We start from the raw sequence: 23,880 nt of genomic DNA on the forward strand, positions 1-23,880 counted from the left end.
ATTTCCATCTTGGAGAAGGAGGTCTGACTATTATGTCCCACAGACATTGCAAAGCTTTGTTGAGAGGTACTAACCTGTTAAAACCACCTCTACCTCCATGGAACCTAAATTTTGTTTTATCCTGCATAATCCTTTCCCCATTTGAGCCTGCATTATCCTGTGACCTAAAGTTTTTAACCTGGAAAACAACTTTCTTAGTAGCAATCACTTCAGCTAGGCGAGTTTCGGAGCTACAAGCATTGTCCATCAAACCTCCCTGTATGCAATTCCATAAGGACAGAGTCTCACTTTGTACGAACCTGTCCTTTCTACCAAAGGTATGCTCAGAATCAAACTTAAACCAATAAATAGACTTAACAGTTTTTTTCCCAAAATATGGCAATAAGGCAGAATATGTGTTGCACCAACTGGAAGTTTACAGACAATTCCGTTTCTACTTGTGCAGAACAAAGGACTTTAGAAAGTCTGACCAACTCTGACCAACTGTTTGTATCCTTTTCAGACTGCAAGAAAGGTGCTCCAGTACCTAAATCTGTTATATCCAGATGGTTGTCAGATTGCATTACGTTCACCTACACTCTGTGAAAAAACAACTTCCAGGCAAAATAAGAGCTCATTCTACTAGGGCTATTTCTACCTGTTCATCTTTTCGTGCAAAACTGCTAATTGATACTATCTGTGCTGCAGCAACATGGGCAAGACCTTATACTTTTATCACTCATTACAAAGTGGATTTGGCCTCCAGGGACCGGGCCTCCTTTGGCTCCACGGTTCTGAAGAATGTTCTCCCATGAGCCACCCAATAAAGATGGTGCTAGGGATGCTGTCCCATCAGTAAAGAATGAAGGTGAGATAGGACAGCATCACATAAGAAGTTATGTACTCACCATTATGTTCCATGTGAGATGTTCTTTGTGTTTCACTTTTGCAGTCATCACACTTAGGTTATCCCTGCTGGGGTAGCCCACTGCTGGCCCGTATACCAGAGACTTAGTATTTCTGCATCGGTTGCGGTCGCTTGAGGACTGACGTCAGGTCATCACTGGTAAGGCAGCCGACGCCATTACATCAGTTTTTCTTGCCGTTGGAGCCCGAAGCAGAAGCAGTTTGCACGAGTGCGGTCAGCCGCTACCTGAATTTTCATTTCCAAATTGAATTTGAGGTCTTCTAAAACTAAGTACCCCATTGGGGATCCTTTTTTCTTGCACTAACCGATGTCAGAAAAAGTTAATAATTGTCTCGCCTGTGGAAAGCAAATACCACACCGAGACTTCCACTCTTACTGCGTCACTTGTCTAGGCCCAGACCACAACGTGCCCCATTGTTGCTTCTGTGCTTTAACACCAGAACTATCCATCTTTGGGCCCTTATTGTAGCCAGATATTTTCGTTTACGGTCTACGGCCATACCACCCTGAATATGGCCAATCTCGTCTGATCTCTGAAGCTAAGCAAGGTCTGGTCTAGTTAGTACTTGGATGGGAGACCGCTTGGGAATACTAGGTGTTGTAGGTCTGACAGCAGATCTACCGAAAAAAAACGTAAAGATAAAGACAGAGACAGACCGCAGATGTGCAGACCTACCGACGATGCTTCCGTTAAGCTAGTAGCCAGTCCTCCAGTACTCGGGCGTTTTCGCAGCCCCTGATGCCCACTTCAGTTGATTCGCAGGCCACTACCGAGACCCTTTCGGAGTCCGGTATGCCACAAAACTCTTCTTCATGTAAGGATCCTGCAGTCGTCTCTACCTTGGATGGGTCCGGAGCTGTTGAGCAGGCACCGGCTTCCAAGGAATTCTTTCGCACGTCCGAATCTCGCCACAAACTGGCGTCTTCTTTCGAGACTACCATTCTTTGCACACAAAAAAAAACTGAGTTCTTAGGCCCGGGGTTCGAACCACACCCAAGAAACTGACTACCCACTCTCAGGCACCTGCTACCTTGCCTCAGTCTCAAATGCTTAAAATGGCAGAAGACCTTATCATGCTGATCAGGGGAAGCCAAGCTAACCCCTCAAAAAGGAAAAGAGATCTGTCCCCAGTAGTTTTGTCTGAACAAGAGTCAGATGAATATGATGCATCTGACTATGAAGGCATGCAACCCCTCTCCACTTATGAGGATTCCGATGTAGAAGAATCCATTCCTTCAGCCTCTCCCCCAGAGGATTTTTCCTTTGGGGAAACCCCGCATACTTTAAGGGAGCATTTTCAATGGGAGAGTAAGGACTACCCTCAGTCTAAAAAGAGACTCAGGGAATTCGTAAATCTTCTGCAACACAGACCCTTGGCCATCTCCCCAAGTCCTGGATGTGGTGGATGATGTTTTCCTTGAATCCAGTTTGACTCCTGACTCCCTACCTCCTGCTCCCAGAAAACCAGACCGGTACTACAGAGTCCCTGACTCGCACAAATATCTTGTTAAAAATCTAACGGCTTACCTTGAGGTCATTTCTCAAGGGGCAAAAAGGATTAAAGCAACCTCTGCTAAGAATCCCACCCCCTCAGATGGATTCCCGAGCATTCAACAGATGTGGTAAAAAAGTATACACCTCAGCTATCAGGGCACTTAATTGTCTGATGTTCTTTGTGTTTCACTGTTGCAGTCATCACATTTGGGTTATCTGCCCTCAGTCGGCCTGATTATCAAAGTCTTGGGTCCTGCGTCGGTTGCTGTCTCATCTTCTGTTACGTCAGGTAGTCAAGGGTATAAACCATGCAGCCGACGCCATTACATCAGTCTTTCTTGCTGTGCGGTGCCCGAAGCAGAAGCAGTTCGCAAGTGCTGGTTGTCCGACTCCTAAAATTTTCGTTTTCGAGTTTCAGAACCAAAGTTCTCAACTAAAGCTAAGTGCCCCATTGGGGAAACTTTTTCTTGCTCTAAACCGATGTCAGTAAAAGTCAATAATTGAATTTCTTGTGGAAAGCAAATACCTCATAAAGATTTTCAGTCATACTGTATTCCTTGCCTAGGCCCTGACCACGACGTACCTCGCTGTCAGTTTTGTGCCTTATTTAAACTACAAACTATTTGTTGTCTGTATATTTTTGCTTCTAAATATTTTGGTACTCTGTTCAATTATCCAGATATGTCTTCAGTAAGCCACCCGACTACAGACATTCCGAAAAAACGCAAAGAAAAAGACAGAGACAGGCCGCCTAGGTCACTTTTCCTAAGCTAGTCGCCAGTTCGCCTGTAGTCTGTGAGGAGCTTTTGCAGCCCCTGATACCTGCTACTTCAGATTCGCAGGCCTCTACTGAGACCCATTCAGAGTTCGGTATGCCGCGAGATGCTTCAACTGTGGAACCTGCAGGTGTCTCTACCTTGGATGGGTCCGGAGGTGCTGTGCAGGCACCGGCTTCTGTGGGTGCATTCAGGCCTACTGACTTGCATATTAAACCGTCGCCATCTTCTTCCTCTTCAAGGCCTAAAACTCGAGCCATGCCTAGAAAACCGGCGCCCAGACCGCATGGTCAGGCCTTTATGCCTAAAAAACAAATGATTAATCAGGGGAAGCCAAATTTTCCCCCTCTGAGACCTAGGACTGAATTTGCTTATGATACTTCTGACCAGGATTCTGAAATTTCTGTCTCCTCTGATGACCAGGATTTACCCTTATCTACCTATGAGGATTCTGATGCAGAGGACTCTTATTTCCTCTGCTTCTCCCCCAGAGAATTTTTCTTTTGTTGAAATCTTGCATACTCTTAGGGAACATTTTCACTGGGAAAGTCAGGATTACTCTGAGGCTTAGATATTTCTTACTCCTGCCCCAACACAGGCCTTTATCTATCCCTCCTGTGCTGGAAATTGTTGACTATGCCTTTTCAGAATCTAGCTTAGCCCCCTGACTCTCTTTACCTCCTGCTCCCAGTAAACCTGATAGATATTACAGGGTTCCTGATTCTCACAAGTTCCTTTTTAAAAATCCTACTGCAGATCCTGAGACCATTTCACAGGGACCCAAGGGCATTAAGGCTACTACTACCAAAAATCCTACCCCCTCTGATAGAGATTCCAGAGCCCTGGATAGATGGGGTAAGAAGGTATACACCTCTGCAACCTTGGCCATTAGGGCCTTAAATTGCCAGCTTCATATGTTAAAGTATCAGCAGCATATTACTGGATTGCTTAAACAGAAAATGATGTTGACTCCTGATTGTGCTGAAAATAAGGATTTTCTGCTGAACAGGCTGGAAAACATACTTTGCAATGTGGTTTTGATTCACTAGAGGCATCTTGCAGGGCTGCTGTCACCGCGTCTGTACTTAGAAGGCATGCTTGGCTTAAGGAGCAGTCTTTGCCAGATCATGTTAAAACTAAATTGCTGGATGTTCCCTTAAATCAGGACCGCCTGTTTGGCAACAGAGCAGAAGAAGTTCTTAAAAAGATGAAGGAAAAAGCTAAATCTATGCAAACTGTTAAATATTTCTTACAAGTGCAGCCTCCAAGATTTAGTAGGCATTGGCCCTCAAAAAAGTGGTCCTTTCCTGCCTCTTCCAGGCCTTCTCAGTTCAAACCCAGAACCAGCAGAACACCCAGGCTTCAGTCCCAGGGTATGCACAGGACTGAGCAGTGGGGGGCTCCCACTTCCAAATCGGGGAGTAATAGTACTCCCCCCTATGGTAAGCTGTCTCAATGACTTAACTTTCCTAGCACTTCTCAACTGACCGCTCCTTTAGGGGGAAAGATTGCTCTGCAAGCAAAAAACTGGGAACTTGTTACCCAGGACAAATGGGTTTTAAACATAGTTTCCCAAGGATACAGATTTCACTTCCACACATTACCAACCCCAAACTGTTGGCCAGATATACCCCCAAGTTAGTGGGCAGAGGCTCAAAAGCAAGTACTGTCTCTCAAGATTAAAGGCTATTCAGACTGTTCCAGAAGAGGAAAAGGGACAAGGTTTCTACTAGAGTCTTTTCCTGGTACCCAGAAAAGACAACTCATGGCGTCTTATCCTAGACCTTTCTATCCTAAACACCTTTTTGCTGATTCCAAAATTCAAGATGCTAACTCTTCACCAGTTGCTTCCCATGATGGGCAAAGATGCCTGGTTGGCAACATTGGATTTAAAGGAAGCCTGCCCTGCACATCCCCATCAGGGAATCCTGCAGAAGACTCCTATCAGTTCTCTGCAGTGCCCTTTGGCTTAACTGTTGTGCCCAGGGTATTCACAAAGTGCCTAGCTCCAGTCATTGCATTTTGCAGGCAAAGAAATTCATTTGACAACTTACTTCAGACTAATGGCCACAAAAACCCTGCTTATCTGCAAGGCAAATACTGCAAGCCTTGGGGTTCATGGCCTCCTGCATTCTACTAATTCCATATGCAAAACTGCATATGAAGAAACTACAATGGTATCTAAAAACCCTATGGTGTCAACATTATCAGGATCTAGACGCAATGATTCCTATCATTCCTTGCCTACAGTTAGTTCCTTTGGTGGGCAGAGGCCTGCCACTAAAAGGTCTACCAGTCACTTTACCCCCTGCCGCCCAAACCCTAACAGACCCATCAGACTATGCATGGGGGGGCTCACTTGGCAGGGAAATGCATTCAGGGCAAATGGAACCCAAATCAAATGCACCTGCATATCAATCAAAAAGAAATGCTAGCTGTACAGAATGCTCTGACAGCCTTCAAGGACCACATTCTTCCAGGAAAATTAATGGTAAAGACTGACACCACCACTGATATGTGGTACATAAACAAGCATGGGGGTACGCATTCATACCCCCTCTGCAGAATAGCCATAGCTCTGTGAAACACAGCCTTGAGCTACCAGGTGCATCCACAGGCTCAATTCCTGCCAGGAAAACTAAATACATTGGCAGACAAACTAAGCAGAAATCTAATGGACCCACACGAATGGAAACTGGAACCAAAGACTTTCAACATGTTGATAAACAAATGGGGGAGCCCAGATATAGATCTGTTTGCCTCCCCCCAGAACTACCAATTGGACAAATTCTACATAAGGACTCCCCACAAACAAGCTTGGAAAGTGGATGCTCTGTCCTTCAGCTGGAAAAATCTATCAGTTTATGCCTTTCCTCCTTTGCCTCTCCTCTCCAAAATACTACTAAAGATCAAACAGGACAAACCAAGGATGATACTGACTGCACCACATTGGCCATGCAAACACTGGTACCGCATCTTGCACAGTGTGTCACTGCTGGCTCCATGGCACCTGCCTCAGACCCCTACCCTGCTGTCACAGCAGGAGAGCCAGATTCTGCACCCTCAGCTTCAAACCCTGAACCTGGCAGCATGGCCAATTACCCAATCTCTCCATTTCCATCCCTCAGTAAACCAGTGTGGGATGTCATTTTGGAGGCAAGAAGGCCTAGTACTAGAAAATCTTATGCTCAAAAACGGAAAAGATTCTGTGCCAGGAACCAAACTCAAGGGATGGACACAGCTGCACCCAATTTACCTCAGATTCTTTAATATTTAACTGAGTTGCTTTACAAGGGCCTTTCTTTTTCCTCCATCAAAATTCATGGCTCAGCCATTTCAGCTCATTACAGCACAGAACCTCCCCTCTTCTCTCATCCACTGCTCAGGAGAGCCCCAACTCCAGCCTGGGACCTTAACTTTGTATTGGAAAAAAATCACTCTTCCTCCTTTTGAGCCAGCTGCAATTGCAGAGTTAAAATTCCTTACTTGGAAAACAGCCTTCCTTTTAGCAATCACTTCAGCAAGAAGGGTATCTGAATTACAGGCCCTTATGGCAGTGGAGCCTTTCATCACCTTTCATGCAGACAGGGTATCCCTCAGGACCAATCCCTCCTTCATTCCCAAGGTAGTATCCAGTGTGGCTCTTAATCAGTCCATTCATTTGCCAACCTTTTTTTCCTAATCCACAGAACAAAGGGGGACTGATACTGCTCTCCTTAGATGTGCACAAACAACTTATATTTTACTTGGACAGGACTAAACCTCAAAGGAAATCTGAACAACTGCTGGTGGCATTTGCTGCAGGGGCAGAGGGGAAGGCTTATTTCAAAGCAAACCATTTCTAAATGGATAGGCCATTGCATTCATTTCTGCTATAAGCACCATGGAAAACCTATCCCACGGGGGATTAGACGACATTAAACCAGGGCCACATCTACCTCTACAGCCTTTCTCAAGAGTTGTCCCTACCAGGGACATCCTAGAAGCTGCTACCTGGAGTTCTGTACACACTTTCACCAAGCATTACCATTTGCCAATTTTCTATAAATCCAGAGCTGGCTTTGCCACTGCAGTCTTGCAGGGCCTTATAGCTATCTAAAGTCCTCCTCCCATCATTAGCTTTGGGAATCTACCCAAATGTGATGACTGCAACAGTGAAACATGAAGAACATAGTACAGTTGTGTACACTTACCATACATGTAGATGTTGGAATGTATTCACTGTTGCAGTCCTGGTTACCCTCCCTCCAGCCCCCTGACTTCTTTTGGCTATACATCTTTTCTCCTTTACCATGCTTAAAAGCTTTTTGGTGTATTTGCATTTTTGTTGGAGGTATAACCTTGTGTATGTATATGTATGTATGTGTATGTATGTATGTATGTATATGTGTATATTTATATCTATATCTATATATACACATACACACACGTGTGTGTGTGTGTGTGTGTGTGTGTATGTATGTATATGTGTATATATATATATATATATATATATATATGTGTGTGTGTGTGTGTGTGTGTGTGTGTGTGTGTGTGTGTGTATGTATATGTGTGTGTATATATATATATATATATATATATATATATATATATATATATATATATGTGTATATATATATATATATATATATGTATATATATGTGTGTATATATATATATATATGTGTGTGTGTATATATATATATATATATATATATATATATATATATATATATATATGTATATATATATATGTGTGTGTGTATATATATATATGTATATATATATATATAGATATATATAAATATATATATATATATATATATATATATATATATATATATATATATGTATATGTATATATATATATATATATATATATATATATATATATATATATGTATATATGTATATATATGTATATATATATATATATGTGTGTGTGTGTGTGTGTATATATATGTTATATATATGTGTATCTATATATATATATATATATATATATATATATATATATATATATATATATATATATATATATATATATATATATATATATATATATATATAATTTAATTGCTTCCCATTAGGGGGGCGCCTGACATCTGGGGCAAGAAAAACTGAAGTAATGGCGTCAGCTGCATGCTTTATACTCCTGACTACCTGACGTCATGGAAGATAAGACAGCAACCGAGGCAGGACCCAAGACTTTGATAATCAGGTTGACTGAGGGCAGATAACCCAAATGTGATAACTGCAACAGTGAATACACTCGAACATCTACATTTATGGTAAGTGTACACAACTGTGCTTTCCATATGCTTAAATATCAGTAACATACCTTGGAACTCCTTGAACAAAAAAGGTCTTCCTTTTCTGCTTGGGCAGAATCTAAAGATTTACATGACTTAATGCATTCTGCAAGTCAAGTAACTAAACACACTTTACACTGTGGCTTTGACGCCCTAGAAGATTCCTGCAGGGCAGCAGTCACTGGATCTGTCATTAGAAGGCATGCATGGCTTAAGGAACAACCCCTGCCAGACCGTGTCCGATCTAAATTGTTGGATGCCCTCTTGCAGAAAGATAACGTATTTGGCACTAAGCCAGAAGAGGTCTTAAAAAAGATGGAAGAAAAAGCAAAATCTATGCAAACAGTTAGATTTCTTTCAGGTCCAGCCCCCTAGGTTCAGCAGGCATTTTCCCTCCAAGCACTGATCCTTTCCTGCTCAGAGTAAACAGGCCCAGCCTTGGCCTCGTGGAACCCCCCCCCCCCCCAGACAGCAGCCCCAGGGAATGCAGAGATCTAAGCAGTGGACTACCTCCACTTCAAACCAGGGAGTTCTAAACCACCCCTTTATGGTAAGAACTCACAATGACTCATCTCCTCCCGATTTCCCCTCTGCCCTCCTTCACTTACCCCTAGGAGGAAAACTCTCCTTTCACTCAAGCACCTGGGCCACAATTATCAAGGACCAATGGGTTCTGAACATTGTGTCTCAGGGATAGAAATTCTCCTTCCCCACCCTTCCAACCCCAAAAGGGTTCCCAGATCTACCACTAAATCAGTGGGCAGAGGCTCAAAAGCAAATCTATTCACTGCTCTCTTTGAGGGCAGTAGAGCACGTCCCTGCAGAACAGATAGGCCAAGGCTTCTGCTCCAGACTTTATCTGGTGCCCAGAAAAGAGGGCACCTGGTGCCCCATCCTCGATTTATCCATTCTAAACACCTTCCTCTTTCAACTCCCTAGCAGACCAATTAAGCAGAAACTTTCCGGACCCACACGAGTGGCAGCTCAACAGAAGTACCTTCACCCTATTAACTCAGAAATGGGGAACCTCGAAGGTCGACCTCTTTGCCTCTCACACCAACCATCAGCTCAGCAAATTCTGCATCAGGGAGCATCATTGCATGGCTAGGAAAGTGGATGCCTTGTCATTCCCCTGGGTCATCCTCTTAGTATATGCCTTTCCTCCCCTACCTCTCATCCCTTGGGTACTGCTCAAAATAAGGGAGGAAAAACCATGGACCATTCTTATAGCTCCAGACTAGCCCAGACAGCACTGGTGTACTCCTTGTTGCGCAGCCTGTACCTATTACCTCCATGGCATCTTCCTCAGATTTTAAATCTCCTAACCCAGAGGGAAAAGGAATTCATGCATCCCAAATTGCAGACATTCAATTTAGCAGCTTGGCTTATTCCCTAATCCCGAACCAATCTGCCATCCTCAGTAAACAGGTTCTGGATGTTATCTGTGAGGCCAGACGCCTTAGCACCAGAAAGTCTTATGCAGATAAATGGAAAAGATGTCCTTCAAGGATGCATCTGCAGTCATAACATATGGGTTGTCCTGCCTCAGGCAGCCCTTTGGTCGGCCGGATTCCAAAGTCTGGGTCTGGCCTCGGCTGATGTCGCACTTTCCCTGACGTCAGAGCGTCTGGGGTATAAAAGCATCAGCCGACGCCATTTTCCCCAGTCTTTCTTGCCGCGCGGTGCCCGAAGCAGAAGCTGTTTGCAAGTGCCGGTCGGTCAGATCCAGACATTTCAGCTACCGAAGACTTCGAAAAAAGCTAAGTACCCCGTTGGGGACTCTTTCTTGCCATAGCCGATGTCAGATGAAGTAAATAATTGTTTAACTTGTGGGAAACAAATACCTCATAAGGATTTCCATTCTTACTGCCTTCCTTGCTTAGGCCCAGACCACGACGTATCAGCTTGTTTAGCCTGTGCCTCCTTCAACCGACTGACTCTTAGACGTCGGTCGGAGTTTGCAGAGGAATTTTTTGGAACCGCTTTTGCTTATAAAATGCCGTCGGAGACTCCGACTTCGCATATGGTAAAAAAAACGCAAGTTAAAGGACCGACACTCGTGGCCCGCGGTTTCGGCTGAAACCACGGCTAGGCCTACTGCGAGTGTCTCGGTTTCGGCAGAAACAGAGTCCACAGCTATTCCTACTACCGAAACCATACCTCCGACCACCGAGGCCAGAGAGGCCCCGGCTGAGTCGGCTTCAGAACTCCATACCGAAGCTAGTGTTCAGGAATTGTCCGACACCATACCTTTGGACATTTCTACCCCTGCACGTGGGTCAGCTAGGCCCCCAGCTTCTATGTCTATTAAGGCCTTCTCCAGGGCTAAAGCTGCCAAACTTTCAAAAGCTTTGCCTGCCAAATCTACATCCCAGAGGCCTTCCTCTAGTTCACAGATTCTCAGTCTTGCTGAGGACCTTATCTCCTTAATTAGGGGTTCCCAACCTCACCCAGACAGGGCCTCCCAACCTCCTCCAGACAAAAGGCCCAGGACTGACCCCTCTGAACCTCACTCCTCAGATTACTCCACGGATGGATCTGATTTGTCAGACCACCAGGAAGGGGCCTACTCGCCTTATGAGGATTCAGATGCAGAAGAATCTATGCAGAAGAATCTATCCCTTCGGCCTCCCCCCCTGAAGAATTTTCCTTTGGGGAGACTTTACACTCCATGAGAGAGCACTTTCAATGGCAGGGTCAGGATTTCTCTGATTCTAGAAAAAGATTAAGGACCTTTTTGCATTTGCCCCAGTATAGGCCCTTAGCTATACCTCCTGTTCTAACTGTAATTGATGATGTGTACAATGATGTCAGTACTGCACCTGATTCTCTTCCTCCGGCCCCCGCCAAACCTGATAGATATTACAGGGTCCCGGATTCTCACTTCCACCTGTTTAAAGCCCATGCTGCAGACCCAGAAACTATTTCTCAGGGCCCTAAAGGGGTTGCAGCCGCTACTGCCAAAAATCCCCTACCCTCTGAAAGAGAGTGTAGAGCATTAGAGAGATGGGGAAAAAAGGTTTATACATCTGCTACTCTTTCTGCCAGGGCATTAAACTGTCAATTCCATATGATACAGTACCAAGAATTTTTGTTAGATCAGCTGAATAAGAAACTTTCTTCTCCTGAACCCTTAGACCGTAAATCCCTTCAGGATTTGGTACACAGCTCACAACAGGTCAGTAATCATTTCGTAAAATGTGGCTATGATGCACTGGAGGCTTCATTTAGATCAGCTATGACTGGGGCAGTAATTCGTAGGCATGCCTGGCTGAAGGAGCAATCTTTGCCAGACCATGTCAAGGCTAAACTCCTCGATGCTCCCATGGAGAAACAAAATTTATTTGGCTCCCCTGCACAGGAGATTCTAAAGAAGGTTGAAGAAAAAGCAAAATCTGTGCAAACAGTTAAAGATTTCCTGCAAGTTCAACCTCCGAGGTTCAGCAGAAACTGGCCTACAAAGAATTGGTCCTTTCCAGACTCCTCCAGAGCACAGAGAGGCAGGAACAGGCACCCTAGAGGCAGAGGTCAATCCAAGGGCCCCTACAGAGGCAGTCAGTGGCAGCCTGCCAACCAGAGGAGTAGTGCAACAGCTACAACTACAACCACTACCACAGGACAGACCCAATGACTTGACTCATTCCGCCTACCAGGGATCAACTGGAAGCACCCTTGGGCGGAAAGCTGGCTTTATTCTCGAAAAACTGGCATTGCATTACAAAGGATACATGGACATTGCAAATAATAGACAAAGGATACAGGTTTCTCTTCCACACTTTGCCAAAAAGAGGCGGAATGCCAAACCTTCCACCAAACCAGAAGGCAGAGGCTTTAAGGCAAATCAGTAATTTACTTCAGATGAAAGCTATAGAAAGGGTACCATCTGCAGAACAAGGCCAAGGATTTTACTCCAGACTATTTCTTGTACCAAGAAAAGAAAACCAATGGAGGCCTATTCTCGACCTGTCCGCACTGAACACTTATCTCATTGTGCCAAAATTCAAAATGCTGACCCTACAGCAACTTCTTCCCATGTTGGGCAAGGAGTCTTGGCTGGTGACTCTAGATCTCAAGGAGGCATACCTGCACGTCCCTATCCGACCAACACCTCAGATTTCTTGCAGGATCAGAGCATTATCAATTCTCAGCATTGCCCTTTGGCTTATCTAATGCACCCAGAGTATTCACAAAATGCCTGGCATCAGTAATTGCACATTGCAGACTTCAGGAAATTCAAATGTATCCATACCTGGACGACTGCCTAATACAAGCGGACAACAAGAAAAATTGTTAAAGGACTTGGCCTATGCCATACACCTGCTACAGACCTTGGGATACACAGTCAACATCCAAAAGTCAAGACTAGTACCATCCCAAAGGATAACCTTTTTGGGTGCGGATCTGGACACAATCACTCAGATGGCTTTTCTCACAGAAGAAAAACAAAAACAACTTCCAGATTACTTCATGATTCTGACAAGACAAACTCAGCTTACTGCAAGGAAAGTCCTGCAGGCCCTGGGTTACATGGCATCCTGCATAATTTTAATTCCACATGCCAGGTTGCATATGAGGAAATTACAATGGTACCTAAGGAATGTATGGTCTCAACACAGTCACAGTCTAGAAACCATGATACCAATCATTCCATGCCTTCAAAAGGAATTCCTGTGGTGGGCTCAGGCCTGCCAGTCCAACAGAGGGTTGCCTTTCAACAAACCAAAAACAAGGCAGACCATCACCACGGACGCCTCAGGCCGAGGATGGGGAGCACACATGGAGGACAAACGTATCCAAGGCCTATGGCCTCAAGGGCAGCTAAGCATGCACATAAACCAAAAGGAAATGCTGGCAGTGAGGCATGCAATCAAGGCATTCAGATCCTTCCTCCAGCAAGGGCATCTGTTAATAAGGACAGACAACACCACTGTCATGTGGTACATAAACAGGGAGGCACACATTCCTACCCTCTATGCCGGATGGCTATGAATCTGTGGAACCTATGCCTGAATCTCAATATCCAGCTGCAGGCCAAATTCGTACCAGGAAAAGAGAATTCACTAGCAGACAGCTTAAGCAGAACTACCATGGATGCACACGAATGGATGCTGCATCCAGACATCTTCAAACTCATAACAAAGAAATTGGGAATGCCAGAGATAGATCTGTTCGCCTCCCCACTCAACCACCAACTGAAGAAATTCTACTCAAGGATATACCCCCCACAAGCCTGGAGGGTGGACTCTCTCTCTTTCAGCTGGAATGCCCTAACAGTATATGCCTTTCCACCTCTCCCATTGATGTACAAGGTTCTACTGAAGATCAGGGAAGAACAGCCAAAAATGATACTAATAGCTCCGGACTGGCCAAGACAACACTGGTACCCGCTATTGAGAAGCATGTCTCAGGCAAATTCATGGCCTCTTCCCCTATGGCCTCTTCTTCTAACGCAGAACAATTTCAAGACCCTGCATCCCAACTTGAAAACATTGCAGCTAACTGCCTGGAAAATTCCTTAAAACCCAACCAAACTGTTTTATCTCAGAGGGTGAAGGACATTATCCTGGAGGCTCGCAGACCTTCCACAAGAAAGACATACTCAGCTAAATGGAAGAGATTTCTCATTTGGAGCACATCAAAGGGCACAGATGTCACAGTGGCAAACCTAGCACACATCCTAGAATACTTAGCAGAATTGTTCCACAATGGCCTGTCTTATTCTTCCATTAAGATTCATGCTTCAGCAATTTCAGCAGAATACAATATGGATCCACCTATCTTCTCACACCCTCTTCTCAGACAATTTTTGAGAGGGATCAAAAATGTTAAACCTCCAAGAAGACCCCCCCCCCCACCTGCATGGGATCTCAATTTTGTGCTGGAAAAATTGACACTACCTCCTTTTGAACCAGCAACATCAGCAGACCTACAGTTTTTATCTTGGAAAACTGCATTCCTTCTGGCAATCACTTCAGCAAGAAGAGCATCTGAATTACAGGCATTAATGGCAGTGCAGCCTTTTCTTATTTTTTACCAGGATAGAGTGTCACTGAGAACCAATCCTACTTTCATGCCAAAGGTGGTATCCATGGTATCCTTGAACCAAGCTATTCACTTGCCTACATTCTTCCCTAACCCACAGAACAAAGGGGAAAAACTTTTGCACACCTTGGATATACACAGACAACTATGCTACTATTTGGACAGAACTAACAGAAAAACTGACCACCTTTTTGTAGCATATGCAACTGGGGTGCAAGGAAGAGCAATTTCCAAACAGACAATTTCAAAATGGATAGGAAATTGCATTCGCTTTTGCTACTCCTTTCATGGAAAGACAGTTCCTGAAAATATCAGGCCTCACTCCACAAGGGCCACAGCCACCACTACAGCTTTCCTACGAGGGGTGGCTACCAAGGACATTTTAGAAGCTGCTACTTGGAGGTCCGTGCATACATTTGCCAAGCATTACAATCTACCTTTATACTCCAGATCCCGATCAGGGTTTGCAACTGCAGTACTGCAGGGGATCTTAACTACACCATCCTTCTCTTAGTACCTCCTCCCCCAGATTGGCTATGGTATTCTACCCATATGTTATGACTGCAGATGCATCCTTGAAGGACATAGTACAGTTTTGTACCTACCATAAATGTAGATGTCCGATAGGTATACATCTGCAGTCAGGATTACCCACCCTCCTTCCCCTCTGTGGTATTCCTAGGGTGCTTACCCCTCTTTCAGCTAGCTGGGGGAATCTATTATGGTGTATTTGTTTGTTTATATATGTATGTAATTTGCAAATGTTTGGAACTTTTCAGCATTTATCCAAATTTAGCCTTCCTAGAGGGCACCTGGCATCTGGGGCAAGAAAAACTGAGGAAAATGGCGTCGGCTGATGCTTTTATACCCCAGATGCTCTGATGTCGGGGAAAGTGCGACATCAGCCGAGGCCAGACCCAGACTTTGGAATCCGGCCGACCGAAGGGCTGCCTGAGGCAGGACAACCCATATGTTATGACTGCAGATGCATACCTATCGGACATCTACATTTATGGTAGGTACAAAACTGTACTGTTCTGCACCTGGATCCAGGCTAAGGGGGCCAATAAGGCACAGCCCTCCATCCCTCTCATCCTGGATTACTTAGGTGACCTACTACACAGTGGTCTCTCTTTCTCTCCTCTATAAAAAAATTATGCCTCTGCTTTTTCTGCTAATTTTCCCACTGAGCAGCCCCTTTTCTCACACCCTTTGATCTAACAGTTTCTCAGAGGGGCTAGCAACTTGAGGCCCCACAGAAGGGCACCAACACCTGCTTGGGACCTTATTTTTGTCTTGGAAAAGCTCACCCTTCCTACTTTGAACCAGCTTCTTCTGCAGAGCTAAAATTTCTCTCCTGCAAGACAGCCTTCCTTCTGGCCATTACTTCAGCCAGAAGAGTCTCTGAGCTGCAAGCAGTCATGGCTGTGAAACCCTTCATAATCTTCCATGCAGACCGGGTATCCCCCAGAACTAACCCATCCTTCAGGCCCAAGGTGGTGTCCAGTGCGGCTCTCAAACAAACCATTCATTTGCCCACCTTCTTTACTAATTACCAGAACAAGTGGGAAAGGATCTTGCACTCTCTAGATGTGCACTGACAGCTCAGATACTATCTGGACTGGACTAAATCCTTCAGAAAGTCTGATCAATTACTGGTTAGCTTTGCAAAGCCATCTCCAAGCAAAACGTAACACACTGCATCCATTTCTGCTACAAACAGCATGGTAAGCCTCCCCCCAAAGGGGTCAGGACACACTTCACCAGAGCAGCCTCCACCTCTGCAGCTATCCTTAGAGGAGTCCCCACCAAGGACATCCTGGAGGCTGCCACCTGGACATCTGTTCACACTTTTACCAAGCATTTTACCACCTGCCTCTCCTCCAAATCCAGGGCAGGGTTTGCTTCTGCACTCTTGCAGGGCATCCTAGTAAGCCCTAGCTTCCTTGACTGCCTCCACCCATTTCCTCAGCTTTGGGAATCCACCCAAATGTGATGACTGCAACAGTGAGACACAAAGAACATAGTACAGTTGTGTACCCTTACCATAAATGTAGATGTTCGAGTGTATTCACTTTTGCAGTCCTGGTTTCCCTCCCTCCACCCCCCTTTTTTCTCTTTCTCCTTTTGTTGCCTTTCTTCCTTGTTCTCCTTTCCTTACAAGGGACATATTGGTATTTATTTTCCACTGGTGTGGTTCTTCCTCCAGAACCTGACCTCCTACTTTGGGAGCTTCTGACAGGTTAGGGCAAGAAAAACTGATGTAATGGCGTTGGCTGCCTTACTTTATACCACTGACGACCTGACGTCCGTCCTCAAGCGACAGCAGCCGACCCAGAAATACCAAGTCTCTGGTGTTCGGGCCAGCCGAGGGCTACCCTGGCAGGGATAACCCAGATGGGATGACTGCAACAGTGAATGCACTCTAACATCTACATTTATAAGTAAGTGTACACAACTGTACTTTGTCTCACCCATCATTCTTATGTCCCACCCTCCTGTCCCCAAGTTTTGACTCTTGGAGGATCGAAATGTTACTATTCGGCATCTGTTATTTTCTGACCGTCTTCAGGGTTCTTGTTGATGATTAAAAAAAACTTTTTATAATTGCTATTTTAGTATACCAGCAAACAAGATCTGGTGAATTCCATAGAGCATCATGGGATAGGGATTAAGCCACGAGCCATTTTTGGAGACCTCGATTTTTTTGTAAACGGCCAAGTCGGAACAGAGTATCGGTTCTGAACCCATCAGTAAAGAATGAAGGTGAGATGGACAACTCACATGGAATGTTATGGTGAGTGCTTAACTTCTTTTTATCACATCCTTATTCATCTGCAGTCCAGATGTTTAAGGTTTTGTGTCTTTAAATCACATTATCAGTTCTCTGCATTACTCTTTGAATTATCCCCTGCATGAAGTGTGTTCACAAAGTGTCTAGCTCCACTTATATCTCATTGCAAGCTACAGGGTATCTGCATTTTTCCCATCTTTAGACAACCTGATTATCTTTTCAGAGTATTTTCTCATAGTGTCAGGAATCTATCTATTTGGTGAGATATCTGTTACTCAAGCTGGGATTCGAAGAAAACATTCAAGTCTTACTTTACTCCCTCACACAGGATTGTGTTCCTGAGATATCAACTAGACACCTCCATTCAGAGAACTTTTCTTTCACAGGAAAGAATAGAAATTTTAGATCCGTTTCTAAGGTATTCCACTCGGACTTCGGTCACTGCTAGGAAAGTAAATAGCTCAGGGTTTTGGGTCTTATGGCATGATTGCCATGATTCCCCTCCAAAGGGCTCCTTGTGAGAAAGATGAGTGGCATATGAAATTGTTGTTTTCCCAGCATTAACGCACTATATATTTTCAAATCCCAGTGCTGGGGCTTGTCAGAAGAGAAATCATTTGGAGGAGAAAGCAGATATCCTTAAATCAAGGTCTCTCCTTTTTCCTCCCTACTCCAAAGCAGTCAGTCACCACGGACACTTCTGACTTTGCTTGATGAGCAATTTCAGGAAGGATGAAAGTTCATAGGTATGTGGGACATCAAGTATGGATGCAAGCATGTAAATATCAAGGAGATGCTTGCCCTGATCAAGGCACTCCACTGTCTGAACCATCTTTGGGCCCCGGAACCTCTAAGTGGTTACAAACAATACCACAGTCATGTGGTACATCAGCATGCAAGAGGGAACCAGGTTGCATCCCCCTTTGCAAACTAGCCACGTATGGTTGGGATATAGCTTCACAACACAGTCTCGCTCTACAGCCATTTTACATTCTGACAGAAAAAAAAATTGTGCGACAGACGAGCTGAGCAGGATCAGGGCAGACCCTCATGAATGGAAAGTAGATCAGGGCAGTCTTTGAACATATATGAGACATTTGTAGGGAGCTCCTCAAGTCTGTCTCTTTGCCTCCTCTCTGAACAATCTCTGGCAAGATTCTGTTCAGGACTGCATGCGGTAGACCTTGGAGACTGATGCCTTTTCTTTTCTTTTGGACAGGAATGTTCCTGTATGCTTTTCCACCCTTTCCACTAATATCCAGGTTACTATTGAAGATTCAGAAGGAATCCCCCAAGATCAATGTGATGACTCCCATGTCCTTCAAGGATGCATCTGCAGTCCTTACAAATGGGTTGTCCTGTCGCCAGGCAGCCCTTCGGTCGGCCAGATTCCAAAGTCTGGGTCTGGCCTCGGCTGGTGTCGCACTTCACCCGACGTCATAGCTGCAGTTCTTCGGGTATAAAGGCATCAGCCGACGCCATTTTCCTCGGTCTTTCTTGCCGCGTGGCGCCCGAAGCAGAAGCTGTTCGCAAGTGCCGGTCGGTCAGATCCAGAGATTACTACTACCGAATACTACTTCGAAGACTTCTAAAATCTAAGTACCCGTTGGGGACTCTTTCTTGCCTCAGCCGATGTCAGAAAAGTGAATAACTGTTTAACTTGTGGGAAACAAATACCTCATAAAGATTTCCACTCTTACTGCTTACCTTGTTTAGGCCCAGACCACGACGTAGCAGCTTGTCTAGCCTGTGCTTCTTTCAACCGACGGACGCTTAGACGCCGGTCGGAGTTTGCTGAACAGTTTTTCGGCTCAGATTTTGCGTACATAATGCCGTCGGATCCTCCGACTTCTCAAGTTGTTAAGAAACGCAAAGAAAAGGACCGACACTCGCGGTCCGCGGTTTCGGCCGAAACCACGGTTAAGCAAACCGTGAGTGTCTCTGTTTCGGCCGAAACTGAGCAAACGGTTCTATCTTCAGCCGAATCCATGACTACTACCGAGGCCCCTTCTACCCTGGTTGAATCGGCCTCTGAAGTTCTACCTGCTACTGTGGTTTCACAAGAATTATCGGACACCATCCCTTTGGATGTTTCTACCCCTGCACGTGGTGCTGCTAGGCCGCCTGCAGCCATGTCTATAAAGGCCTTTGCCAGGGCTAAAGCAGCCAAAACTTCTAAGTCTGTGCCTGTTAAGCCCCCTCTCACAGGCCCAGTTCCAGTTCCCAAATGCTTACTCTGGCAGAGGATCTCATCTCTTTAATAAGGGGATCCCAATCTCACCCAGACAGGGCCTCTCAACCTCCAGAAAAGAGACCTAGAGCAGAGCCCCCTGAGCCAGTGTCCTCAGATGATTCCTCTGATGATACAGACAATACAGACCATCCAGAGGCTCCTTTTTCTACTTATGAAGATTCCGATGCTGAGGAATCGATTCCTTCTGCCTCTCCACCAGAGGAATTTCCCTTTGGGGAAACTTTACATGCCATGAGAGAGCAATTCCAATGGCAGGGACAAGATTTCTCAGATTCAAGGAAAAGGCTTAGGACCTTTTTGCATTTACCACGACATAGGCCTTTAGCTATACCTCCAGTTCTTCCTGTTGTGGATGATGCATTTAATGATGCTTGCACTGCTCCTGATACTTTACCTCCAGCCCCTGCTAAGCCCGATAGGTTCTACAGGGTCCCGGATACTCATCACCATTTATACAAGGCTCCTTTTGCAGATCCCGAGACTATCTCCCAGGGGCCTAAGGCAGTAGCTTCGACCTCAGTTAAAAACCCTCTCCCTTCTGAAAGGGAATCCAGGTCCTTAGAGAGATGGGGTAAAAAAGTATACACCTCTGCTACTCTCTCAGCTAGGGCATTGAACTGTCAGTTTCATATGATCCAATACCAGGAGTTTATGCTTGATCAGTTAACTAAGAAACTGTCCTCTGATGATTCTTTAGATAAGAAATATGTTCTAGAAATGGTGCATAACATTCAGCAGGTTAGTAACCATTCCTTAAAATGTGGCTATGATGCACTGGAGGCTTCCTTTAGATCAGCCATGACTGGCACAGTTATAAGAAGGCATGCATGGTTGAAAGAACAGGTCTTGCCGGATCATGTTAAAGCAAAACTATTAGATGCTCCTATGGATAAGGTCAGTTTATTTGGTTCTCCTGCTCAACAGGTACTGAAGAAAATGGAAGAGAAGGCAAAATCTGTACAAACAGTGAAAGATTTCTTACAGGTTCAGCCTCCAAGGTTTAGCAGGAACTGGCCTTCCAAAATTGGTCCTTTCCAGACTCCTCTAAAACTCAGAGAGGCAGGAATAGGCGTTCAAGAGGCAGAAATCAATCCAGAGGAGGTGCCTACAGGGGATGCCAGTGGCAAGGTAACAACCAACGAGGCACAGACACAACTACTACCACTGCAACAGGACAATCACAGTGACTTGGCTCTGGCACCGCCTACCAGGGAACAAATAGCAGCACCCTTAGGCGGAAAGTTAGCCTTATTTTCAAAAAACTGGTACTATATCACAAGAGACAAGTGGATTTTGCAAACTATAGACCAAGGCTACAGGTTTCATTTCCACACTTTACCAGGAAAAAGAGGAATGCCAAACCTACCACCAAATCAAAAGACAGAAGCTCTAAAACAAATAGCTCAATTAGCAAAGATGAGAGCTGTGGAAAGGGTACCATCTATGGAACAAGGCAAGGGATTTTACTCCAGACTATTCCTGGTACCAAGAAAAGAGAAAATTGGAGGCCTATTCTCGACCTGTCCGCTTTAAACACATTCATCATTGTTCCAAAATTCAAAATGCTGACCCTACAGCAACTTCTTCCCATGCTGGGCAAGGAGTATTGGCTGGTAACTCTAGATCTCAAGGAGGCATACCTGCACGTCCCCATACGACCAAATTGCAGAAGATACCTCAGATTTCTTGCAGGATCAGAGCATTATCAATTCTCAGCATTGCCCTTTGGCTTATCTACTGCGCCCAGAGTGTTCACGAAATGCCTGGCATCAGTAATCGCCACTGCAGGCTTCAGGGAATCCAAATATATCCATACCTGGACGACTGCCTGATACAAGCGGACAACAAAAACAAGCTAACAGAAGACTTACAAAGAGTCATTTGCTTACTACAAGCCCTGGGATACACAGTCAATATAAAAAAGTCAAGACTGATACCATCCCAAAGAATAACCTTCTTAGGTGCAGAATTGGACACAGTAAAACAGATGGCATTCCTAACTGCAGAAAAACAAGAACAACTTCCTCTCTACTTCTTGGCATTAACAAAGCAGAACAAACTAACAGCAAGGAAAGTACTGCAGGCCTTGGGCTTCATGGCATCCTGCATAATCCTGGTCCCCATGCCAGACTGCATATGAGAAAGCTACAGTGGTACCTAAAGAATTTATGGTCTCAACACAGGCACAGCTTAGAAACCGAAATACCACTAATTCCATGCCTGAAACAAGAGTTCCTATAGTGGGCTCAGGCATGCCAGTCAAACCCAGGTTTGCCCTTCCACAGCATTCAACCAAGCCAAACCATCACAACGGACGCCTCAGACCTCTGTTGGGGGGCCCACATGCTGGACAAGTGCATACAAGGCTTATGGACTCCAGATCAGCTGCACCTGCACATAAATCAAAAAGAAATGCTGGCAGTAAAATTAGCAATCCAGAATTTCAGACCATTCCTCCAAGAAGGCCAGTTGATGATAAGGACAGACAACACCACAGTCATGTGGTACATCAACAAACAGGGAGGCACTCATTCATACCCTCTATGCCGGATGGCACTGGACCTATGGAATATGGCTCTGAGTTACAACATTCAGTTACAAGCAATTTTTGTACTGGGAAAAGAAAACATCCTAGCAGACATATTAAGCAGAACTACCTCGGATGCTCACGAATGGATGCTACACCGACATCTTCAAGGTCATCACAAAGAAATGGGGACTGCCACACATAGACCTATTCGCATCCCCACTCAATCACCAGCTCAAGAAATTCTGCACAAGGACGTACCACCCACTTGCTTGGAAGGTGGACTCTCTATCCTTCAGTTGGAAAGGCCTGACAGCATATGCATTCCCACCTCTTCCTTTGATGCACAAGGTGCTATTGAAAATCAAAGAGGAACGCCCAAGGAGCATTCTGATAGCTCCAGATTGGCCAAGACAACAATGGTACCCATTACTGAGGAGCATGTCTCGGGGAAAATGTGGACACTACCCTGATTCCTTTGATGTTAACTCAGAGCGACTACAACATCCTGCATCCAAACCTGAAAACTCTGCAACTGACTGCCTGGAACATTACATAAGAGCAACTAACCCAGATTTATCCCAAAGGGTTAAAGACATTATCCTTGAGGCCCGCAGACCCTCAACAAGAAGGAACTATGCAGGAAAATGGAAAAGGTTTCTCATTTGGAGTACCGAGAGGGGCAAAGATGTGTCAGGTAGACATTGCCAACATCCTGGAGTATTTGGCAGAGCTTTTCCATACAGGCCTGTCCTATTCCTCCATCAAGATACATGCATCAGCTATTTCTGCAGAATACAGCTTCGATCCCCCTGTCTTTTCGCATCCTCTACTCAGGCAGTTTCTGAGAGGAATTAAGAATGTAAAACCTCCTAGGAAACCACCATTACCAGCATGGGACTTGAACTTTGTGCTAGAAAAATTGACACTCCCCCCTTTCGAACCAGCAGCAACAGCAGATCTTCAACACCTATCCTGGAAAACTGCTTTCCTGCTGGCAGTTACCTCAGCAAGAAGGGTTTCTGAGCTACAGGCTTTAATGGCAGTACAACCCTTCCTAATCTTCCATCAAGATAGTGTCCATGAGAACTAATCCTACATTTATGCCTAAGGTGGTATCCAGAGTGTCTTTAAACCAGGCAATCCACCTACCTACCTTCTTCCCAATCCACAGAACAGGGGGGAAAGACTGCTGCATACTTTGGATGTACATACACAGTTACGCTACTACCTGGACAGAACCAAGGGCAATAGAAAACTGACCAGCTTCTGGTAACATATGCAACAGGAAGGGAAGGAAAAGCAATTTCCAAACAGACAATCTCCAAGTGGATAGGAAATTGCATTAGATTCTGTTACTCCTACCATGGAAAGCAAATTCCACAGAACATAAGGCCTCATTCTACAAGGGCTACAGCCACTACCACAGCTTTCTTACGAGGAGTGGCTACCAAGGACATTATAGAGGCTGCTACTTGGACCTCCGTGCATACATTTGCCAAGCATTATAACTTACCTTTATACTCTAGATCCCGAGCAGGGTTTGCCACTGCTGTTTTGCAAGGGATCCTAACTACACCATAATTTCTTCTTCCTCCTCCCTAGTTTGGCTATGGTATTCTACCCATTTGTAAGGACTGCAGATGCATCCTTGAAGGACATAGTACAGTTTTGTACCTACCATAAATGTAGATGTCCGAACAGGATTGCATCTGCAGTCCGGATTACCCACCCTCCTTCCCTCTGTGGTATTCCTAGGGTATTTGCCCACCTAATAGCTAGCTGGGGGATCTC

The 23,880-nt window shown here is 44.9% G+C and overlaps 1 protein-coding gene and 1 pseudogene across 2 annotated transcripts in view; both read left to right on the forward strand.

The window, feature by feature from the left end:
- Positions 1 to 23,880, forward strand: part of GLCE (glucuronic acid epimerase) — a 712,908-nt gene that overhangs the window by 204,379 nt on the left and 484,649 nt on the right. The gene's annotated exons all lie outside the window — the stretch shown is intronic.
- Positions 1,396 to 1,514, forward strand: LOC122807367 (annotated as a pseudogene).

This window comes from Protopterus annectens, chromosome 7.part0, assembly GCF_019279795.1.
Source record: "Protopterus annectens isolate FY-2018-M chromosome 7.part0, PAN1.0, whole genome shotgun sequence".
In the NCBI taxonomy this organism is placed as follows: domain Eukaryota; kingdom Metazoa; phylum Chordata; order Ceratodontiformes; family Protopteridae; genus Protopterus; species Protopterus annectens.